The following is a 22,221-nucleotide window of genomic DNA, read 5'->3' as shown; positions in this document are numbered from 1 at the left end:
GACCGAAAGATTTTGCGTGGTGTTCGACACCAAGTCCTTTATTCACACCACGTGAATTATACTGTAGTACCTTGAAGGTCATTATCATTATCGGTGATTCCTCTCGCGCTTGTTAATAGTTTACATCATTGACTGGTAATCAAGTGATGTCTTTCCATGTTCGACTTTGAAACATTTCTCACATGGATCGACTTGTACTTCGAGTGAAGATCGGAAGAGATTGAAGACCCCGGATCTAGTTTCATCCATCCAGGCTGCGATATATATTCAGGGAAATAAAGACATTAAATGTACAAGCACTGCAGCACAGATAATCATCCTACCAAAAGGATGATGGCTCTATCAGAATCATCAGTCTACACTCAGACGATTGTCTGTCCTATGTACATGAAAATGAATTTATAAAGCTGAGCATGGGAATGCCCGCCTCAGCTAGATCATGAAAAACAGTATGAAGATAATGTATTGTATTTTATCTTATTACATGTATCCTCCCAGCATTGAAAGAACTTCTAATCCTCATAATAAAGCATTTCACCCGACACCAAAAGGTTAACGACCTCATACTTTAGGGGGCAACTATTATAGACATTTTTGTGCCTTACAACTCCAAGCATGAAATGTCCATAAACCAAGGGCTCCTAAGTCCCTAAAAGTGTTGTTCTAACCCCTAAAGGAACAAGGTCAACAGATTACAGCTTCCCCCAGAAGTTCTCCACCAGAAACTGCTCAGAATAAGTCAAAACAGGATCATTTCAGCTGCTCCACTGGCTAGGTGCATTGCATTGCACCTAAATACACTGGCTAGGTGCATTTCAATGCACCTAAATACACTGTGAGGGTGCGTTGGGCGAGAAATGACAAATGGCAGTGTCATTCCGTGAGGTGGAGAGACAATGGAAGCTTCCAGAATCTTCTCCTGTGACACTTGCCTCACTGAATTCGACCAAGGATGAGTAAGAGGCCTTCAGTCTCCAAGTGGAAGCAAGAACTGACAGAGAGAAGACACTAATCAAATCACAAGCTGACTCATCCTCCTTACACATATCTATATATGGATCCCTCATCTCAGAGATCCAGAGGCTGGAATTTTGCACATTGTAAGGAATTGCTGTTGGTTTTGAGACAAACATCAGAGTATTGGGTGATCTATGCTTTGTTGGAGGTGAAGAGGGGCTTCTTTGCTGGGAGGTTGATGCTGGGTCAGGAACCATCAGTTGTAACTCCTCCTGGAACTTTTCTTGTTTATCAATAAAAACTATTTGAGTTTTTCCTCCATGCTTTTGTATCATTGATGCTTGTTACATTTGTATGGTTAACTTAAATCTGATCCTAAGTTGTTTATGAATATAAATCCATGTCTTTGTATAGTGTTTTTCTTCTGTGATCTTACAGGTACTTGGTGAAGCTGGGCAAGTAAGGGAGCAGGTAGCTGGAGGCTGTCAAAGAAGAGAGGGATTGGATCAAAGGATTAGCGCAAGACACAGGTTGGTTCTTTCTATTCCTCTCTATCTATAGTTCATAAAGGAAATACAAAAGTAGTTTTTCTCTGTTTGTTTCTAAGGCAGCTGTCACACCTTAGTGGGATAGAGCAGTTCTAAATAGACACTTTTCCTGGTAACAATGGTTATTGGAGTAAATAATTGATGAGTGGGGATTAATTGAGCTCCACATAATTCTGGAAGAACTAATAAGTGCATATTAATTGAGTGAGCCTTAACAAAGAGCCTTTAACCTATTAACATCACCATGATATCGTCAATATATTTTTCCCTTAGCTACAAACCCTTAATATGTTATCCACGTCAACATGTGGAATATATTCCAATAGGGTAGCAATAACCCCCCTCCATAAAAAAAACTGGAACCAACAAAGAGAACTGATAAGACAGTGAAGATAGAAAAGGAATGAAGGAATAAAAGCAACCTAAAAAGTTGGCCCCTGTATAGCTGAATATTTTTTATTAAAATCAATATTTATACCTTATACACAGGTCGACCTACTTGTTCATGTCAGACCTTTCCAAATAGTTTTGACGGTTCATAATTAGGCCAAATAATTATCAATAGGAAAGTGTGCTCATCCAATTTCAGGGATCTATCTCAGATACAAAAAAATGAGGATATGAAGTAAGACAAAGACAAGAGTTCAAAGCTATAAAAATAATAAGGAAAAAATTCTAGGAATTTCTCATCGTGAGTTTGTGAAAAATATCTATGCAAGATAGGCCGAATTTCCTGTACCATATCCTCTAAAAAAAATAAGAAGCCATAGAACTGTGATATATTCTCTGTAGAATTGAAATAAGTAGATATGGTTTTGAAGAAGATTTTTGAGTAATTTTCATTGTGTTTTTTGTGGTTCATTAGCAACTCAGAATCATTAAAGATATTCTCGAAACAATGGCATAGTTTTTGACCTATAACATCTGTAACTTTCAAGATATATAACAAATTTACTGTGGAGGCTGTAAAAATTGGCCTGTGGAAGCACTGAAACTCAACCCTAATTCTGGAATCTGAACTATGATGACTTGTAAACCAAAATTGAGAAGCACTATGGAGGCACCTTATTTGGATCTAAAAGACACTTAATCTTGGACTATGGATGGTTTGCATTTGGACCAGTGGCCTATGACTTGTGTGTTGTAGACAACATTTGTTATAAGGGCATAATTGGTTGAAGACTAGGTTATCATCATTGGAAATTTGTTGGGAACTATATAATGATACTGTTGTAATAGACTTGAAGGGAATTAGATTTGGCTTGGTAGTTTTTCTTGGAGTTGACCACAAAGTTTGAAGAAGTTCCTATTGGAGACCAAGAAGTGTTAAGCTTTGAAGAACATTAGAGAATATTTTGGATAATCTTGTTTGAAGATCCTTGGAAGATCTTGGAACACCTTGGAGTAGTCTTTACTCTTGCAGAAGCAGTCTTGGAGTCAAAGGTTCAGAGAAAGTCTTGGATCAATTCTATAGGACATTTGAAGAACATATTGGAGCAACATTGCTGAAACCATGATGAATTAGCTTTTGGGATGAGAATAAGGGATGATTTTCTAGCTAATGATAAGGCAAACTTGGAGACACTTTCACAGAATTAGATTGAAAAGGATCCGAGGAGTGTTAGAAAATGTGAAAATGACAACTTATTAATCTTATTTTCTTTCACCTTGATATTTTCTTATGAGTATTTTTAATCTTCTTTTATTTTATTTATTTAGTTCTTTTCATCAAACAATATCAAGAACAACTATAACAAAAGAGGACACAAATATAGGCACTAATCCAGGGGAAAATCCCTCCAAAGGGGAAAACTTGGAAACTCTTCTCTTCTTAGAATCCACTTCAAATGAGATACAAGACCCAATCCCTAGACCAAGTCCTTCTCCCAGTACCAAGTTAGTGCTTACTAAAGTCCTTCTTAAATCCACTCCAAATTTCTAGTAACACCCTACAACTTCGACCTACCAGTTTCGATACTGCTACACCACTGGCAACTTTGACCTTGCAATTGCATCCTTGCAAATTACTTAGAAAAACTAATGTAGCCTCCTCTTGATACCTACTGAGAGAAAGACAACTCTCCCAAGGTCAACAAGGTCAAGACAAGGTTTTTCCTCCTTCCAGCTACAAGATGTTTCACTTCATCCTATTGCAACTCAATCCTACAACTTCGATCTCCTATTTCCGCACAAAAAAATCCTAGATTTTCGCACGTGTGAGAGAGAGATAGCCAAAAAACCAAGAAATTTCATCCTTCCTCCTTCTCTTTGAACTTTCTCTCTCCTTCTTACGTCTACCCAACTATATATTGAACTCTTTCCTTGATAGATCGAACTTTGTGTGAGTGACTCCAAATGAGGTCGAATTTCTTCCTTTTATAGCCTTCTCAAGGGGTCGAATTCCATCCCTTAGGCTGACTTGATGTTCCCAAGTTCAAATTGTACACTTGGATATTGCAATACTTTCTAGACTAAAAGATAATTCTTTTTACAATTACAAATTTGTTGGAAGGGTCTTATAAACATGATGTTGACTCCTTTGACTCATAACAATAAATCGTAAGACCTAACAAACCCTAGAAGCATGAAGAACATGCTTTTACCTAAAATACCATAAATAATGAGCATGAATCCATGATCCAAACTTAAATGGGAATGCAAAAAATTACAAATATATTCATAAATATAGAGATGCAACAAAAAAAACTTCATTTCATTAATAGAAAAATACTAAACTATGCTTACAAACATAATGGAAATAAGATAGCTTGGGCGATGGTAGCTAATCTATGAGAAGAGATGTGACAACTACATGCCAACTGAACTATGTTACAATGAGGCTCAAGGGCCTATTTATTATTGAAAAACATGAGAAAACCCTAAACAACCAAAACCCTTAACCCTAGGAGATGTGCCAAGATTTTGTGGGCCCCGTTGGGGTTAGTTGGGTAATGAACTTCCCGGGGTCGTAACTTGGTCATATTATCTCCATTTGGCGCATACGATACCTTGTTGACAAGGTATCTCTAAGTAGTACAGGTTTTTCCATAAGCCCCTGCCTATGGCTATGAGCCTATTGCAGGCCTCAAAAAAACACTGTTTAGGTTGTCAAAACTGCTAAAAATAGTAAATGCTGAAATAAACAAGGAAATAGATGAAAATGACTGGAGGGTCTAGGAGGAATGGGTGGGTGGCCACCAATATCCACTTGGATCATTCCTTCCCCCTTAAGAAGCAATGGTCTCAATTGTGTGCAGAGCCTCCATAAGGTGAGGAAATTTCTGATGAAACTAGTCCCTGGTGAACCACTTGTCCTGGTGAAGGATTTGGCCTACTTTGACAAATTGATATAGTTGTATCCTCTATTGGTGAGTGTTCTTGATATGTCTATCCATGATCTGATCAGTTGTGTCCTATTCCATGTAGTCTAGGTTGGTCTCTATTGGTGTGAGCTATTCTACAATGTCGTATGTGTCCAACAATGGTGGAAAGTATGGTCGAAGGTGGTCTACATTGAACACTAGGTACAGACTAAGGAATGATGAGATGCTGATCTCGAAGGCATTATCACTGATAACCTTGGTGATGGTGTATGGTCCATATCAGAGCGGGTAAAGCTTACGGTGGGGTCTAGCGAGATGCTCCTTCTGCAAATGTAGCCAAACTTTGTTCCCCATTTGGAACTTGTGTGACACTCGATGCTAATCATGGCATTGCTTGTACTTAGCATTGGCTATGTCCAATATATCATGGACCTGCTGGCGGAGGTGTTGAATGTGCTCAATGAAGCTGTTAGACCTTTCGACTTCATATTGGACGTGAGTCGAATATGCTTGAGTGGCTGCAAATGGTATGACCACATTAATGGGACATAATGGCTGAAATCCAAGCCCTACCTAAAAGGGGTTGTAGCTTGTTGAGTTGTGGAGAGCTCTGTTGTAGTTATGTTGGACATAAGGGAGACTTTCATCCCACATGCATGGATGCTTTGAGTTGTACATGTGCAAAATGTGTATGATCATCCTATTGACAACCTCTATTTGGCCATCAGTTTGGGGATCGAAAGTCGTGGACTTTGTAAGTTTCGTATTCAGCATCGACTAGAGACTGGACCAAAATGCATTCAGGAATCTGCAATCTCAATATGAGACAATGGACTGTGGGATCCTAAAGTGTACCCACACTCACTCAAAGGAGAGCTTAGTAGTGGCCTCTGTTGTGATACTCTTATTGGAGGCCGCCATGATGGCCATCTTGGAGAATATGTTGGTGACCATGAGAACACAATCATTTTCATGCTTAGTAGAAGGAAGGCTTGACATGTAATCCTTGGATATAGATTCCCAAGGCCAACTAGGAGTAGGAAAAGGAGTATGCAAGCCTTACTTCTTGATGGTTGGTTTGGCAATGACGCATGATCTAATGTACCTCCCAACATCCTGATGAAGTTTCGACCAATAAAAATACTTCTGTAATACCACCACTATTTTCTTTACTCCAAAATGTCTAGCGACTCGACTATAGTGCACCTCCCAAATCATCTTGGTACGCTCGCTTAAAGGAACACAGGTGTGTCCCATGTTGCATAACAGTGCATCCTAAAGGTGAAAATTTGGAACTTTCTTCCCTTCCAGGAGTGTCTGGTCAGTGGTATGTGCTGTTGAATCCTGGATCGCTCTCATCAATATGTGACCACCCCAAAGTCTCATGCCCACAGGAGTCGAGCACAATGATCAGCGCCATGACCGATGGTCGACTGAGGCAATCAACAACATTATTGGTTCTACCCTTCTTATACTTAATGTTCAAATGTAATTATTGCAGTTAGGTGGACCATTTTTGATGGCTATCATTCTTCAAATTCCCCTTTGTCTACATGAACTGCAGGGGTTGGTGGTTTGTGTGGATGACCATTTCCTTCCCCAGAATGTAATGCTTCCATTGGTAGTAGGCCTGCACAATGGAATACATTTCTTTGTCGTAAGTGGGATACTTTTAGATTGTGCCTAAAAGTGTCTCTCTATGGTAAGCCACTGATGCCCATGCTAAGTAAGAACCACACCAATAGCATAGTCCGAGGTTTCTGTCTCAATCTCAAATGGTTGTTGCAGGTCTAGTAATGTGAACATTGGTGCAGAGCAGAGGTGATGCTTCAACTTGGAAAATTCTTGTTATTGGTTTTCAGACCAATTTTTTTTCTTTTTCTCCACTGTTGGTGACTTGACTTAAAGGCCAAGTAATATGAGAGAATCCCAACACGAACCTATGTTAGAAATTGACAAGACCCAAAAATCCATGGAGCTCTGTTAGAGTGGTTGGGGTTGGACAATCTCGAATGACTTGTATCTTGGCTAGGTCCACATGTACACCCTACTCATCAATGATGTACCCCAGATATTGAACCTGGGTTAGGCCAAAAGAGAATTTCTCCAAGTTAGCACACAAATTTTGTTGTCAAAGGGTTTGAAGGACTTGCCGAATATGGTGGAGGTGCTCTTCCCAACCTAGGTTGAATATCAAGATGTCATCTAAATACACCACCATGAATACATTGGTGAAGGATTGCAAGATGTCATCCATTCATCTCATGAAGGTTGTAGGGGCATTCATTAATCTGAATGGCATGACAAACCATTTGAAAAGGCCCTCTTTGGATTTGAAGGTAGTCTTCCACAAATCAAAAGGTTCGATAGGCACCTGGTGATAACCCGAATTCAAGTCAATATTGCTGAAATATTTGGCCCCCTTGAGATGGTCCAGAAGGTCATCAATCTGTGGGATTGGGTACCTATTCTAGACAGTGATCTTTTTCAACACCTGATAGTCAATACAAAGTCTCCAGGTCCCATCCTTCTTTTGTACCTATACAATCGAGATCCACAGGGTGATGAACTTGGCCTGATGTGCCCTTTCTGCAATAGTTCCTAAATCCGCCTCTCCATAACAGAGAGTTGATAGATCAGTCCATTGGGCAATGGCGTGCCCCGAGTCAGATTGATGGAGTGCTTGATTTGACAGTGCAAAGGTACCCTTGTGGCTGTGGAGAAAATATCCATGTGCTCCTCCACGACCTTATCCATTTGTTGTTGCTGTGTAGAGGAGCCCTGTCTGGAAGCCTTGGCCATAACCTTCTTCTTTCCTCGAGGGCAAATCATAAGGAAACCAAATTTCCTAGTCTGGGAAATGATCTTATTGCATTGCTTTGCAGTGATCAAAGAGAAGGCGCTAGGCGGGGCTATCTCCGGTATCTCGTACAACTTATTGGCTAAAGTAATAATCACAGAGCGAGGTCTAGAATCATATACAACATGTCGCTTCCACAAGTATGGTTATCCTAACAATACATCACAAACTTAAAGAGGAGCAACATCACACAGTACCTCATCCATGAAGGGCTTGATGCTGTAGGAAAGGCGACACTATTGGTTGACGCGAATATGTCATCCTTGGTGAAGCCACCTGATGGTGTAGAAATGTGGATGTGTTGTAGTCTTTAGGCCCAACTGCTTCACCACCTTTGCTGAAATGAGGTTCTTTTGGCTCCTGCTATCAACAATGAACTACAATGGAGAAATCTTCACCCACATCTGTGAGTGGAAGAGGCGTTCCCCCTCCTCTGGATCTCCAGGCTCAATATTTTAGATCTTAGTGGTGGTCATGGTGGCACTGGGCTCTGCATCAATGATCTACTTCCCTTTATCATTCTGCTTATCGGGTTCTGATTCAGAGTTGGAACATGCATCTGATTCAGAGGCCTTCAGCTCAGCCACCAGTGACTGCTTGACCTGACACTCACTTGTGTTGTGAGTGGAGCTCTGAACTCACACCATTTTCCGTGTCCTTCTTTATCTTCGTGGTGTTGTTCTTTTCTTGTGGCTTCAACGGGCTATCCTGGGTATCCCTGCCTTGGCTATGTCCCTTTCTCTGTGGTTTGGTGGTGCCTTTTCCTTGCGTTGGATTTGCAGATCCAAAGTCTCGCTTCTTCTATTTAAAATTATGCTCAATCTTGACAACATATCGGTATGCTGTGCCAAGAGAGTTAATGTCTAGGAAATCCATCTCATCCTTGATGTATTTGTGTAGATAGCTATGATAATTCAGTACCAAATGCCACTTAGTATCTTTGATACCCAGCTTCATGCAAAGGGTATGGAAAATATCTGTGAAATCTGACACATCCCGGTCCCTTCCCTGCCTTAATGTGGTCCACTTTATGTATTTATCTTCATAGATATCGACAGGGTAATATTGTCCCTTGATGGCGTCTCAGAAAGAATCCCAAGTAGGTGTGGCTAAAAACAATGAGGGTTCACTCTCATCATTTTGTTCACAGTAGGTTTCCCACTAGTCCTTGACATGTGGGGTGGCTTTGAGAAGTGCAAAAGTAATATTTTCCTGACTGGAAAAGTCATGAATTGAAAAATATCCTTCCAATAGAGTTAACCATTTATCTATGATGTCTACATTTATCAGGCCCTCAAATATGGGAATATCGAAGTTAAATTGTACCTTAAAAGGAGTGGCAATTTCAAAGTGGCTGCTGGATGAAGATGCGTTGCATGTGGGTAGTTGTCGAAGGATCTGGGAAAATTTATCCATTCTCGCGTTCCTATATCGCTCAAGGGCTTCCTTGAACAACATTTTGAAAGGATATCATGCCCCATCATCTTTATTTTCTTCTGCCATCGGAGGTCATCGGGGTTTGTGAGGCTGATCATGCAACGATTCAACCAGATCGAGCCCTAACTCCTTATACCTTGACCTCGTTGGGAACATGCAAAGAAAAACAGAGAAAGAGTAGACCACTATGATACCATTGATCCGAACTTAAACAGGAACACAAAAAATTATAGATATAGTCATAAATATAGAGATGAAACAAAAAAATACTTCATTTCATTAATAGAAGAACACTGAACTATGCTTACAAACGAAATGGAAATAAGATAGCTTGGGAGATGGTAGCTTATCTCTGGGAAGAGATGTGGCGGCTACATGCCAACTGAACTGTGTTACAATAAGGTTCAAGGGCCTATTTATTATTAAAAAACATGAGAAAACCCTAAACAACAAAAACCCTAACCCTAGGAGATGTAATGCCAAGATTTTGTGGGCCCCATTGGGGTTAGCTGGGTAGCCAACTTCTCGGGGTTGTAACTATGTCATATTATCTCTATTTGGCATGTACCATACCTTGTTGAAAAGGTCTCTTTAAGTAATACAGGCTTTTCCACAAGCCCCTACCACGGCTATGGGCCTGCATTAGACCTAAAAAAAAAACTGCTCAGGAAGTTCAGGACCTGAAAAACTGCTAAAAATAGTAAATGTTGGAATAAACAAGGAAATAGATGAAACTGACTGGAGGGTCTAGGTGGAATAGGTGGGTGGCCACCAATATCGACCTGGATCAATCCCATGATTTAATAATAATAATTTTTTCTTTTCTTTTTCTTCTTTATTACATAAGATACATATTGAAATGAGTACAAAAATTATGAAGACTAAAATTAGTTACATTCTTCAACACTCCCTCTTAACTAGGGAGGTATTCATAATTGTACAACTAGTACAACATCATATCTCAAATTGAAGAGTTCTCAAGAAGATTTAGATTGATAAGCCATATTGTAAGCATCATTATTATGACCAACATTGTCCCTGAGGCCTAACTAGACAACCTCTTCTTTATTTAAGAACATTATGCTGGGAGGCTTTATGTGTGATACTACACTACCTCTACAATGTACATACCCCATCTAGATCACCACAAGGTATCTCCTTTTAGGACTATTCTTTTCTTGGATCTCCATGTCTGAGTCCTCAAAGAATATCATTCGTCTTCGACCACTCTTCTCTTGGATTCTTGTCTCATCTTCAAAGAGTGTCGGCACCTTTCCTTTCTTGGATGTTATATCCTCAAGGAAACCACATATGCTTATCCAATCCTCTAGCATTCTCTCTTCATGACCTAAATAAGAGAATGCATGTGATGTCCAACATCACTCCCTCTCAATAAGAGAGGACATCCCTATTCTGCTTTAATCTTGAGAATAGATCACTGCTCCTATTTAAGGAGACTCATTTTTCTCCCTCTCAAATCCAAAGAATATCATAGACTTCCTTTCAAACAGGAAAGTCAACACTACAAGCCTTGTTTGTTTTCTTCATCAAAGTATCAACTACTAGTTATTCATAGCTATACGACTCCCTATTTCTTTTGTATCTCTTGATTTCTTTCGAGGTATCATGGAGCCATATCCACTCTTCATTCTTGTGATAGGATCTAGGTCATGTTTCTTGCTCATCACTTTCCATCTTTGACATGAAGGCCTTGTATTGAGCCTTCCCAAACTTCAAGCTTAATCATGGCTTACTTCTGAAAGTGATCTTCTTTGACCTTTAGGTTATCTTCTGGCACTACTACCTTTTGGTTCCAAGATGAAAAAATCTTGACTTCATAGTTTCCAGGTTTTAGATTTTGAGTTTCCCTCAATACTTTTCATTCACATAGTTGAACTTGCATCAACTTTCTTCACATAGTCTTGCAACATCCTTTCCAGGTAACCAAAATAAGATGTTAACCGGATAACTAAGCCATAAATTAATTAAATTCAACTCACCGTGGTGACCTTCTCATTTTATCAACATCCCCATTGATTATTTCTTTTTAATACTTCATTCATGCATCAGAGTGCCCAAGGATCAAACTTGATTACCAGGTTACAACTTTTCTTCCAGATATTATATTGGATGTTAATTATAATCTTACATATTCTAGAGAAAGTCATAATCTTTTATTCATTCTTAAGTAAGTCAAATTCTATTATTTTTCCATCATCATAAATTCTTAAGCATATTTTTCATAACCAACTTCTTTCCACAAGATTCCTATACATATGAATCTTATCCAAAGTCATACATTCCTATGCTTTTATTCAATCATCTAGCTTTATGACCCTGAAGTGACCTTTCAACTTGACCTGTTGCATTCCTTCATCCCTTTACCAGTATTGATTCCACATTACATGGAATGTATACTTTCCTTGTCATGATGCTTTTCCCAAGGACCTTTCACAATGATGGTCCTCCCAAGATCATGATGATCCATTTAGGAAATATGACAACTTCTAACATGATGTTAGATAATGCTTGGATGAACATTATGCAAAATGGTTTTAACATTATATCCTAGATGATCTCTACTAAGCAACTTAATCATGTAAATTATAGACATGCTACTATTATATGATTTTATCTATGATGATATACATGATCAAAATAAATAATGCATACTATCTAAAAGAAAGAACATTTTTTATAAATAACTTGACATTCAGTGAACTTTATTAGTAGTAAATATCCTTCACTTCTTCCTTCTTTGCCTTCTTCTTAGGTTCTCCCACAACTTTGAACAAATGAGCTTCACTCATATCATTTCTCTTATTATTTTGATTTGGACAATACCTCTTATAATGTCCAAAATCATTGCACTTGAAGCATTGAACCTTGGACATGTCTTTATTCTTGGACTTTCCAACCTTTCCCTTCTTCATCTTCTTAAATCAGGTTAGAAAGGTTTGAGATTGCTCATCTGATCCAATATCATTCTTGACCTCGATCCTTGATTCTTCCAATATGCATTGGGCCCACAACTGATCAATTTAGGGAGTTGAATCATTCTTGGAGTAGATACTTGTTACAAAGTTTCTCCATTCTGGTGGCAATGCATTTAGAACACATATGGTCACCTTCGGTTCCTCTAGTCCTTGCAAATAGTCTCTTAACTAAGAGTCTCTCATGAGAAAGGATGCGATGTCCTCATCCTTTGATTTCTTCATTCTATTAAATTATTCTGCAAAGATATCTTCTGACCTGTTGTACTTACATAGTAAAAATTCACTAGCTTGTCATACATTAACTTGGAAGTCTTCAAGTTTGCAACAAATGGAACAAGAGAATCCTTAATTGATTCGACTATGATCCTTTTCTCCCTTACTTCCCATTTATTGTACTTCTCTAGTTCTTGTTTCATTTCTTTGCTAAGTACAATAATTTTTCTAGTGATATATTCCATCACTTCTTATTCTATGAGTATCATGTCAATTCTTTTCTTACATGCTATATAGTTTGATTCCCCAATGAGCTTATTTCTCTCCTTGCAAAAATAATTCACATGACTTGAAGATTCAACCATTATGTAAGAATATGATACTTACTTGAAGACCAAGATTCTTCTTGACGATGTCTCCAACTTTCTTGATGCCTTCAAGATCTTTGAGGAGACTTCCTTGAAAGATGTTCCCTAGGATTATTATACCAACAAATTCCAAGATTGATGCCTTCCAAATAGACTTTTTCTTTCGAGTTCAACACATTCCTTGCAATATTGATCTATTCCTTGATCTTCTTTAATGTAGAAACCCTTGATTAGAAGGGTCTTATACCAATGAGTCATTAACTATTATCCTTCAAGAGATAATCTTCCATTTAGTATCCTTCTCTAGGCTTTGAGAGTTTCCTTTTTCCCTTCCCCTTGACAAGCAACTCCTTCTAGTGTCATTTAAGCTACCTTCCTTGCTTACCTTAGCTCTGATACCATGTTAGGAAATTGTAAAGTGGCAACTTATTAATCTTATTTTCTTTATCCTTGATATTTTCTTATGAATCTTTATTATCTTATTTTATGTTATTTAGTTAGGTATTTTCATCTAACAATATCAAGAACACCAAAAACAAAAGAGGACATAGATATATGCACTCAACCAGGGAAACACCCCTCCAAGGGGAAAACCCATAAACTCTTCTATTATTAGAATCTACTTTAAATGAGATGCAAAGACTCAATCCCTATAGCAAGTCCTTCTCCCAGTACCAAGTCATCCCTTACTCAAGTCCTTCTTGAATATGCTCCAAAATGATACACTCTGCAACTTTGACTTGCTAGCTTTGACACTGCTACACCACCTGTAACTTTGACCCTGCAATTTCAGCCTTGTAGCTTCTCTGGAAAGCCTGATGCAACCTCCTCTTGAGACCTACTTAGAGAAAGACAACTCTCCCAAGATCAACAAGGTCAAGATAAGTGTTTTCCTCCTTCCAGATACAAGATGCTGCACTTCATCTTATTGTAACTTGATCCTGCAACTTCAATCTCCTACTGAAGCCCAAAAAACCCTATATTTTCACACATGTGAGAGAGATAGATCCCAAAAACCAAGAAATTTCATCCTTTCTGCTTCTCTTTGACCTTCACTCTCCTTCTTGCAACTACCCAACTATAGATCAAACTCTTTCCTTGATAGGTCGAACTTGTGTGTAAGTGACTCCAAATGAGGTCAAATTGCTTCCTTTTATAGCCTTCTCAAGGGGTCGAATTCCCTCCTTTAGGCCGACCTGATGTTGCCAGACCCAACTTGTACTCTTGGAGATTCGAGGAATTTCTAGACTAAAAAATAATTCTTTTTATAATTACAAATTTCCCAGAAGGGTCTTATAAACATGATGTTGGCTCCTTTGACTCATGACAATAAACCCTAGGACCAAACAAACCATAAAAGCACTAAGAACATGCTTTTACCTAAAAAACCATCAATAAAGAGCATGAAACCCATCCTTTAATAATAATAATTTTTTCTTTTCTTTTTTTTTCTTGTTACATAAGATGCATATTTAAATAAGTACAACAATTATGAAGACCGAAACTAGTTACATTCTTCAACAAGGAGGACATGTTGAAGACATATTTGGAGACCCTTTGAAGCTAATCTTGTAGACCTCTTGAATATATCTTTGGAGCCTTACTGGAGAAGATCTTCTAGGACTCATTGAATATGATATTGGAAGTCCTAAATCTATATTAAAACTTTTTGTAGAATTGAAGCAGAGGGTTGGAGCCCTAGGGGATGGGGTCCTCATACAAGATTGAAGCCTTATGGAAAACTAGGTTGGAGCCTGAATTGTTGAGAAGAATGGAGTCCTCAAGAAGACCAAGTAGTATCTTGGTGTAGTACAGGTTGGAGCTTGGTTTAAAAGTGAAAATTCGAATCTTCATATAGAGTTGGAGCCTTAAAGGAATTATGAGTGTAATTGTACATATTATTGTTGTAAAAGAGGATTGGATTCCTCATTATTTTTGTTAATAAATAACATTATTTTGTTGTAGATTTTGTGTTATGGTTTTACTAAGTGATCTTAACTTTGATAAAATAACAATTGTAAAAAAAATACTAATTCACCCCCCAGTATTTCCAACAATGTGAATATGTACATTTGCTAGTTACATACAAAAGCATCCATTAAAGTGTTACATACCAGACTATGAATCAATACAAATGAAAATAAATTACAAAGACAATACACATAAGAATTGAACATAAATTTAAAATAAAATGGGCACATAACACACATACACATGCACACAACACAATAAATCTCCCTACCAATAATATTCCTTTTATTATTATCATATCAAATCAACATTACAAGTATAGATCTCTGATATCACAAATATATATTTCATATTTCATCCACCAAAACATCAATTACAAACACAATATGCATTATTAGAACATGAGTCTAGATTCCGGCAGCATGTCAGCCCTTTCCTCTCTATTCCCCTTTACGCAGATTGCCATGTAGCTTCCTATATAGATTTGGCCTACTTGACACTATTAAGAAATATGCTCCCTTGATGTGGTCCCACTTAACTTCCATGACTTGACATGATCAACTTTAACTATTCTTTGACCCAATCAATTATGTTTCACGCTCACTTGATGTTGACAATCCTTCTTTTGCACTTGATTGACAATTTCCAAGATAACTACATGGTCCTTTTACTCTTTTTCTACTTGCTTCATTCTTATTTCTGTCGCTGACTTCTAATCACTTTAACCATTATTTTCCCGACTCTCCCTTTATCTTTTCCGAAGCTTCTTTCTGATCAAAATTGTCCAAAAATGAAGGACCCAACAAATTTATTATGACAAAATTTCTGGTGGAATATCCATGGTAGTTTGTAGATCATAGGTACTCCAACTAGCAAGGCTATAATATTTATATACTTTGGAAATTCACTCTCTCTCATATGTCTTCTAACAAGGATCCTTTTAATGCTTCCTTTCACTACATATAACCCCCCACTCTAGACCATCAAACTCTTCCTTTTTATTGAGTGTTCTCTCTTATTACTATAAAAAATTCCAAGAGGTCATCCTTTCTCCCCCCTGTTAGGAATCACATTATTGATCTAGAAAATTCTAGCTCCAAATGGTCTTTGGTTGGTCCCTATTTTTTTTCATGTTTTTGTTTTCTCCATAATGAAGCCCGATCTTGCTATAAATTTCCCTTAGACATCTATCAGAAATCATTCTTTTGATAGATGAAAAGAAACATCAACAAATGAACTCCTCCAAAACAATACTTGAAACACTATTTGACAATGTATTTATATCATTTTGCTATAGATGGCCTAACAATCACCAATAATTAATTATAAAAGTTAAGATCCTATAACTGCATTGCTCTCATGGAGCTCAACTAGTTTCCCTTTGATATATTTCCTCCATGCAAGGGAAACTTGTCCCAGGTTATGTTATACATAACATAATTATTCTATGTTCATGGAGTCATCATGTTGTTCTTGCATTTTTTGCATATAAAGAAATTTTATTGATGTGGGCTAAGAGGTTGCACATTCTTTTTGTGATAGTATTGCCATATTTAAATGAATACTCACCAAATTGTCAACCCATGGGTGATGGTTCACATGGATGGTTCCTACTACAAGTTTTATCAAACTCGAGTTCCTTTCATTCATCACACATGTCAATTGCTTATTGGTGTGGGATCTTATCTGACTATGGCATCCTTTACCTCCATTTACATTGATGTAGAGAGTAGAATGGTATTTGTTGGACCTTATTGTTGTTATTCACTTTGCCTCCACTTTGGATGTGGTCCTTTCCCTCACTTAGTAATGTTGAGGGAGGAGAGGTAACCCTCTTATTTTGAAAGTTGTCAAACTTTTCACTTTGTTATCACGCAGATTGGATTTCGTTGAAATCAAATCAAAGTTCCCATGTTTGTTTTTTTATGGGTATGTTATGGGATGGATTGGTTGGTTAGTCCATTAACATGGAATAAACATATCGTGGAGTTCCTTTTTTGTCTTAGCACACGATTGCTTATTTTTATTACTTAGAGATAAATGGATGGACAAGTTCTTGAACATGTTATTCATAAAGGCATATTCATAGATTACATAATATGTAAAAGTGGACAAGTGATTCAGTGGAAACATGTGCCTCGTAATTGTAAGTTCATTTTGAAATTCAAAATAGGCGTGGTAGGACAAATACATTGAAGGGTATTATTAAATTGGTTTCTATATGTCATTTTTTCTAAGATCCAATCATATATTTCAATAGCCTATGGGGAGATGCATGGTTCTCATATTTAAATAAATTTGAGAAGTTGTTATATTTAGAAACTACCATTTTTAATAGCTTTTAAAAATGGTCTAATTGAAAAGATAATTACATTTTTAAGGACCTGGTTGGGAGACGTGTCTATGGTTTGGATTTAAAATAATTTTGAGGTGGTGTTATTTTTAGCAGGTCAATTGGACTTTCAATTACTTAGTATGCCATACAATATGGGTGAAGTGTGCTCCATCACATTTCATTGTCAATAGTTGAAACCCAAATAACCTCATCTCAACAGAGTCATCAAGCGGTTGGACTTGTTAACATCACCATAGTCGTAGCCATGATTCATTAGGTGGCTATGCTAAGGGCGAGATCTCCACATTAGCTAAAAGTGTCACCTACCCTATGGAATCAAGCCCTTTAAGGATGCTATATTATGTGATATTGCCCCCCTTGAAGTTTGTGACATTCTTTTAGGCCAACCATACTTGTGTAAACATCATGTTGTCTATGAGTCTATATCTTGCAGTGTTATTATTATCTTGGACAGACAAATATATAGGATACCAGAGATAGCTCAAACAACCATTATTTATTTTATCTCCATTAAGCAAAGCAACAAGGTCATCTACCAAACTAGAAAATTTGTGTTATTTCTGATTCACTCTCAAAGTTAATAGAAGATTGTGACCACATCCATGGCCTCCACATAGGGCCTCTCCACACAACAAAAGAAAGTGGACAAGGTCATGGAAGAATATAACGACATCTTCTCCTCACCCACTGGGGTAACTATACACTATATGGTTAAGCATTCAATTTATATGACCCTCAACACACCTATAACCAATGGGCCAATATACTTGCTCTCTTATTGAGAATGAAAAAATCAAGTGCGAGATCTGAGAGTTTCTTTGAAAGGGGCACATCCAACCAAGCTCCTCATCTTGTGAAAGTCAAATTGTACTTGTGTAGAAGAAGGACCTAGAAACTCTACATTTATTACATGGCCCTAAACAAAGTCACAACCATGAACCAATACCCAATTCCCCAAATTAATGAACTTCTTGACCAACTCAAGAAGGCCAAGTACTTTGTTAAATTGATGTGAAGCCCAACTACCTCTGGGTCCCCATAGAAGAAACTGATGTATGGAATATTACCTTCAAGTCCAAAGAAGATATTTTTGAATGTCTTGGTCATGCACTTGGGTTTGGCTAATGCCCCAACAACTTTCATGACGTTAATGGATGACATCTTGCAACCTTTCACCAATTATTTTTTGGTGGTATATCTGGATGATATTATCATCTTTAGTAAGAGCTATGAAGAACACTTGCAACATGTTCATAAGGTCCTTCACATTCTACGACAACAAAAGATATTTTCTAACTTGGAAAAATGCTCCTTCAGAATGAACATGGTCCAATACCTAGGCTACATTGTTGATTAACATGGTGTGTATGTGGATCCAAACAAGATTCAGGTCATTTTTTACTAGCTATCCCTAACCACATTGACTAAGATTCAAATTTTCTTAGGCCTTGCAACTTCTATCACATATTCATGTTGGGATTCTCTCACATTGCATGGGCCCCAAACCAAGTGACCAAGGGTGTTGGAAAAGAAATATTCGTGTGGGGCAAGTCGCAACATAAAATTTTCGATGATTTGAAACATCACCTATGCTTAGCCCCAATGTTCTCCTTACTCAATTTAGGACAACCTTTTGAGTTTGAGACATATGCTTCAAACTATGTTATGGGTGCAGTTCTCACTCAATATGATCATTTGGTGGCCTACCAGAGTGAGACACTATCAAATTCCATCTGTAAGTACCCCAAATATGACAAAGAAATGTATTCCATTATACAATGTGCTACTAATGGAAGCATTAATTCTCATGAAGAAGATAATCATCCACATAGATAACAAGCCTTTGTGGTTCATCTAGACACAAGGAAAATTGTAGAACAACCACCATCAAAAGTGGCCCACATACTTCCAACAATTTCATCTCAATATCAAATATAAGATAGGGAGAACTAATTGTGTTGCCAACTGCCTCTATCGACCTCCAATTGTAACACTAACCACGGTGCTCCACTCCTGTGGACATGAGGCCTCTGGTAGCCCCAAATATTTGGGAATAATTTTGACTTCACTACCATCTACGATATGCTAAACATAGGCACGGTTGAAACTAACTTTCATCTTCAGGATGTACTATAATTCCATTTGGGCCATCTCTGTGTTCCTTCAAGCAAGCTGACAGGCCGCCAAATTAGACACAAATTAAGGCCTAGATATAACCATTATTAGGCACATAAAGGCTATATTAAATCTCTCCTTCTACACATAATAATGTTCTTTTAGCTTTAATATGTTCTTAGGAAGGTTTAGCAATAATTGCATATTATGTGCCTAATATTATTTATTTTTGCAGAATATTGAGAGAATATTGAATAAATTATGAATGAGATAATATATGTACTTGATCCCTACTATAGGATGGACCAAGATTGGATAATAAATGAATTGGATATAGTGAAATTAATGACATATTTTGTAGCTCCACCGATTGAGAAAATCTAGGAATGTGTTCTGTGCCATTAAATGAAGATTCTTCCTGTTGGGAACCAAATCCACTTTTTGAGGGATTTTGGAGGGGAAATCTGCCTTCTTTCAAGGAGTATGCTTCCCCATAAATTTTTATAATTACCAATTCAAATTTTCCTCTAGAGGCATGCGTTTCTTAGTCTTCTTGAGTAGAAAACTTGTTATTTAGCAGTTCTACTTTCATTTCTAACAGGGATGTACTTGGATTGATTCAAATAATGAAGTTTGGTGCCATTTTTAGCTTCTAAATCTTGGTTTCCTTCATAGGACTCTGATAATCCTTGGGCTTGTCCATCCCAAGAGCCTCAGAGCTTTGTTGTACAATTTCTTTATTCCTTTGAATGCCTTTTTCACTTGCATCTCTTATTTCTGCATTTACTATTCATGCTTCTTTTGTTGTAGGTTACATTGGTTAAATGATTGAAGTGAGTTGTTTTTCAGATTATTTACAGATTCATAAGAATGATTCATCCTTATAATAGCTTTGAAAATTCATATTCATCATTGAGCTACTTGGATTAGTTTACTAGTTCACAATTCTGGAATTGGTGGAAGTCTCTTGTAGTAAAATAGTAGTAATTTTCTGCTAAATTTTAGCACATGTTAATGAAGCCATTTATATTTGTTTTCACTTTTATAGAGTCCTAAAAAAATTCAAGTTAATAAAAAATTTTACCCCATAACATTTTCACTTGATCAAGTTAGGCATTTGGTAAGTTAACTAGCTCAATGATTCTTGAATTTCTAGTTTTTGGAGTAGCATCTTTATACTATTTTTAGCACATGTGAAAAAGGGAATTTTTGACTAATTCCACTTGTATTGGAGTCCTAGTACATCCTAATTAATAAAAAAATTCACCTCATCTCATTTACATTCAATGAGATAAATTAGAGGACAGACTAGCTGATAGACTAGGTATTTTAGCCTTTGCAAGTATAAAAATGATAATATTTTTGTGGTGTACAGGTACTACTGTTGATTTTTATGGTTAGAATTGTCATTCTACATTCCTCCTACCATCATCAGCCTCTTTCTTCTCGCTACACAATTCCCTCAAAACTCTGCCATTGAAAGTACATTTCTGGTTCATTGAAGGACACTGTGCATTTGTTTTTGTGCAAGATGGACCTGTTAGGGGTGATAAGCTTGGAAATAGCCTCATACAGCCTTAACATGCCTTCATATACCCTTTATTACTTATATATCACCTTTTCCACCCTCAGAATGCTCACAATATCCAATCCTGTAGAAAAACAGGGGAATCATGTAGCATCCTGTAGCATATTGTAGCACGGTGTAAACTTGACCAGATTTTGTTATAGCTCCAAATCTCATTCTTGATGTTTGTGATGCTACACTCATGGCCTAGGGAAACCCCTCCTTCCAGACTTGGTCCAAATATTCAAAAAACAGTGTTTTACTCCCTATACGTGACATTGCCCTGAGCTAAACGTGTGTGTACGCGGGTCTGTGTATACCCAACCCACGTATATGTCTTAAAACACTTAAAAAAAATTAAAACTCCTTAATTTCAGGTGGAGATCATGGGTTTCACCTGCTGATTACCTATTAGTTCCCATGGCCCCACTGTTCCCAACGAATTCCCAACTAAAAAACTACTTTGGGAGAAGTATAAAAGGCTTCAATGGGAAGGCCTAAAGGAGGAGAGAAGAGAGAGAAAGATCACTCTGCTGAGATTTTCCCTGACCAGGTTTGAAGATCCTTGTGCTTCCAACACTTCCCCCATTTGCAGGAAACCCTTGTTTCCTTGTGTTATGATGTCTTTCTACTACTTGAGATATCTTGGAGTAAGTCATGGAAGGAGTTTGTTGAAGGCTTGAGACTGGACGAATCCAGAGGACGGTTCCGCTTGGAGCCTGTGAAAGGAAGATTCAGGTGGAATTATTCCTTTCTGTACTTTAGTTATTTATAATAAAAGAAACACTTGTCTTGTTCCTGATATAAATCTTCTTCATGTTTATGATATCAATGTTATGATTCACATATGAATGGTTGTTTTTAATTGTATAATTAACTACCTTTCCTTATGCTATGAAGATGATTTCTTTATGATGCTTGGTCAATATACTGCTGTAATTTCTGGAATTGTCTGTTTTGCAGGTTGAAGGACTGAAAGGAACTCCAAGAGGGTTTGGACCCTAACTGGATCTTCTCAAACGAAGGACCCACATGTGCACCCTCTTCATGTAGTTTGTTTATATTAGCATCATGGTTGTATGGAATGTTTGTTTCTCTTTGTGAATAACCTTTGATCTGCTAGGGTATCAACGCAAGATCCTAGGGGAATTTATCCCTTAACAGATTTGCTCCAAACGCTTGATTTTTGTATCTTAGGATTAAATAATGATCCCTAGGCTCTAAATCCATGATTGAGGGGGACCAATGACCACTTTATACCTGCCTTTTCTTCACTACAAATACAATTATGCAATTAGGGTTAGAGGAAAAATTTCCAAAATTGAATAGTAGTGATGAATTTCTTATGAAATTCACATGGAATTTGTCACTAAAGCTAAGTTTCTTTGAAATAGTGATTTCTCAATGCAAATTAGAGTAGGCCTGTTTTTTTGAATTCATACTTCTTTTAGGGTTTCGCTTGTAAGCATTGTTATTGCATAAGGTTAGTTTCATTTTCAATGAAACTTTT

This window comes from Pinus tabuliformis, chromosome 8 (assembly GCF_031772625.1).
Source record: "Pinus tabuliformis cultivar Carrire ecotype Pingquan chromosome 8, CPIR1, whole genome shotgun sequence".
Lineage (NCBI taxonomy): Eukaryota > Viridiplantae > Streptophyta > Pinopsida > Pinales > Pinaceae > Pinus > Pinus tabuliformis.
Note: the sequence above shows the minus strand (reverse complement) of the source record.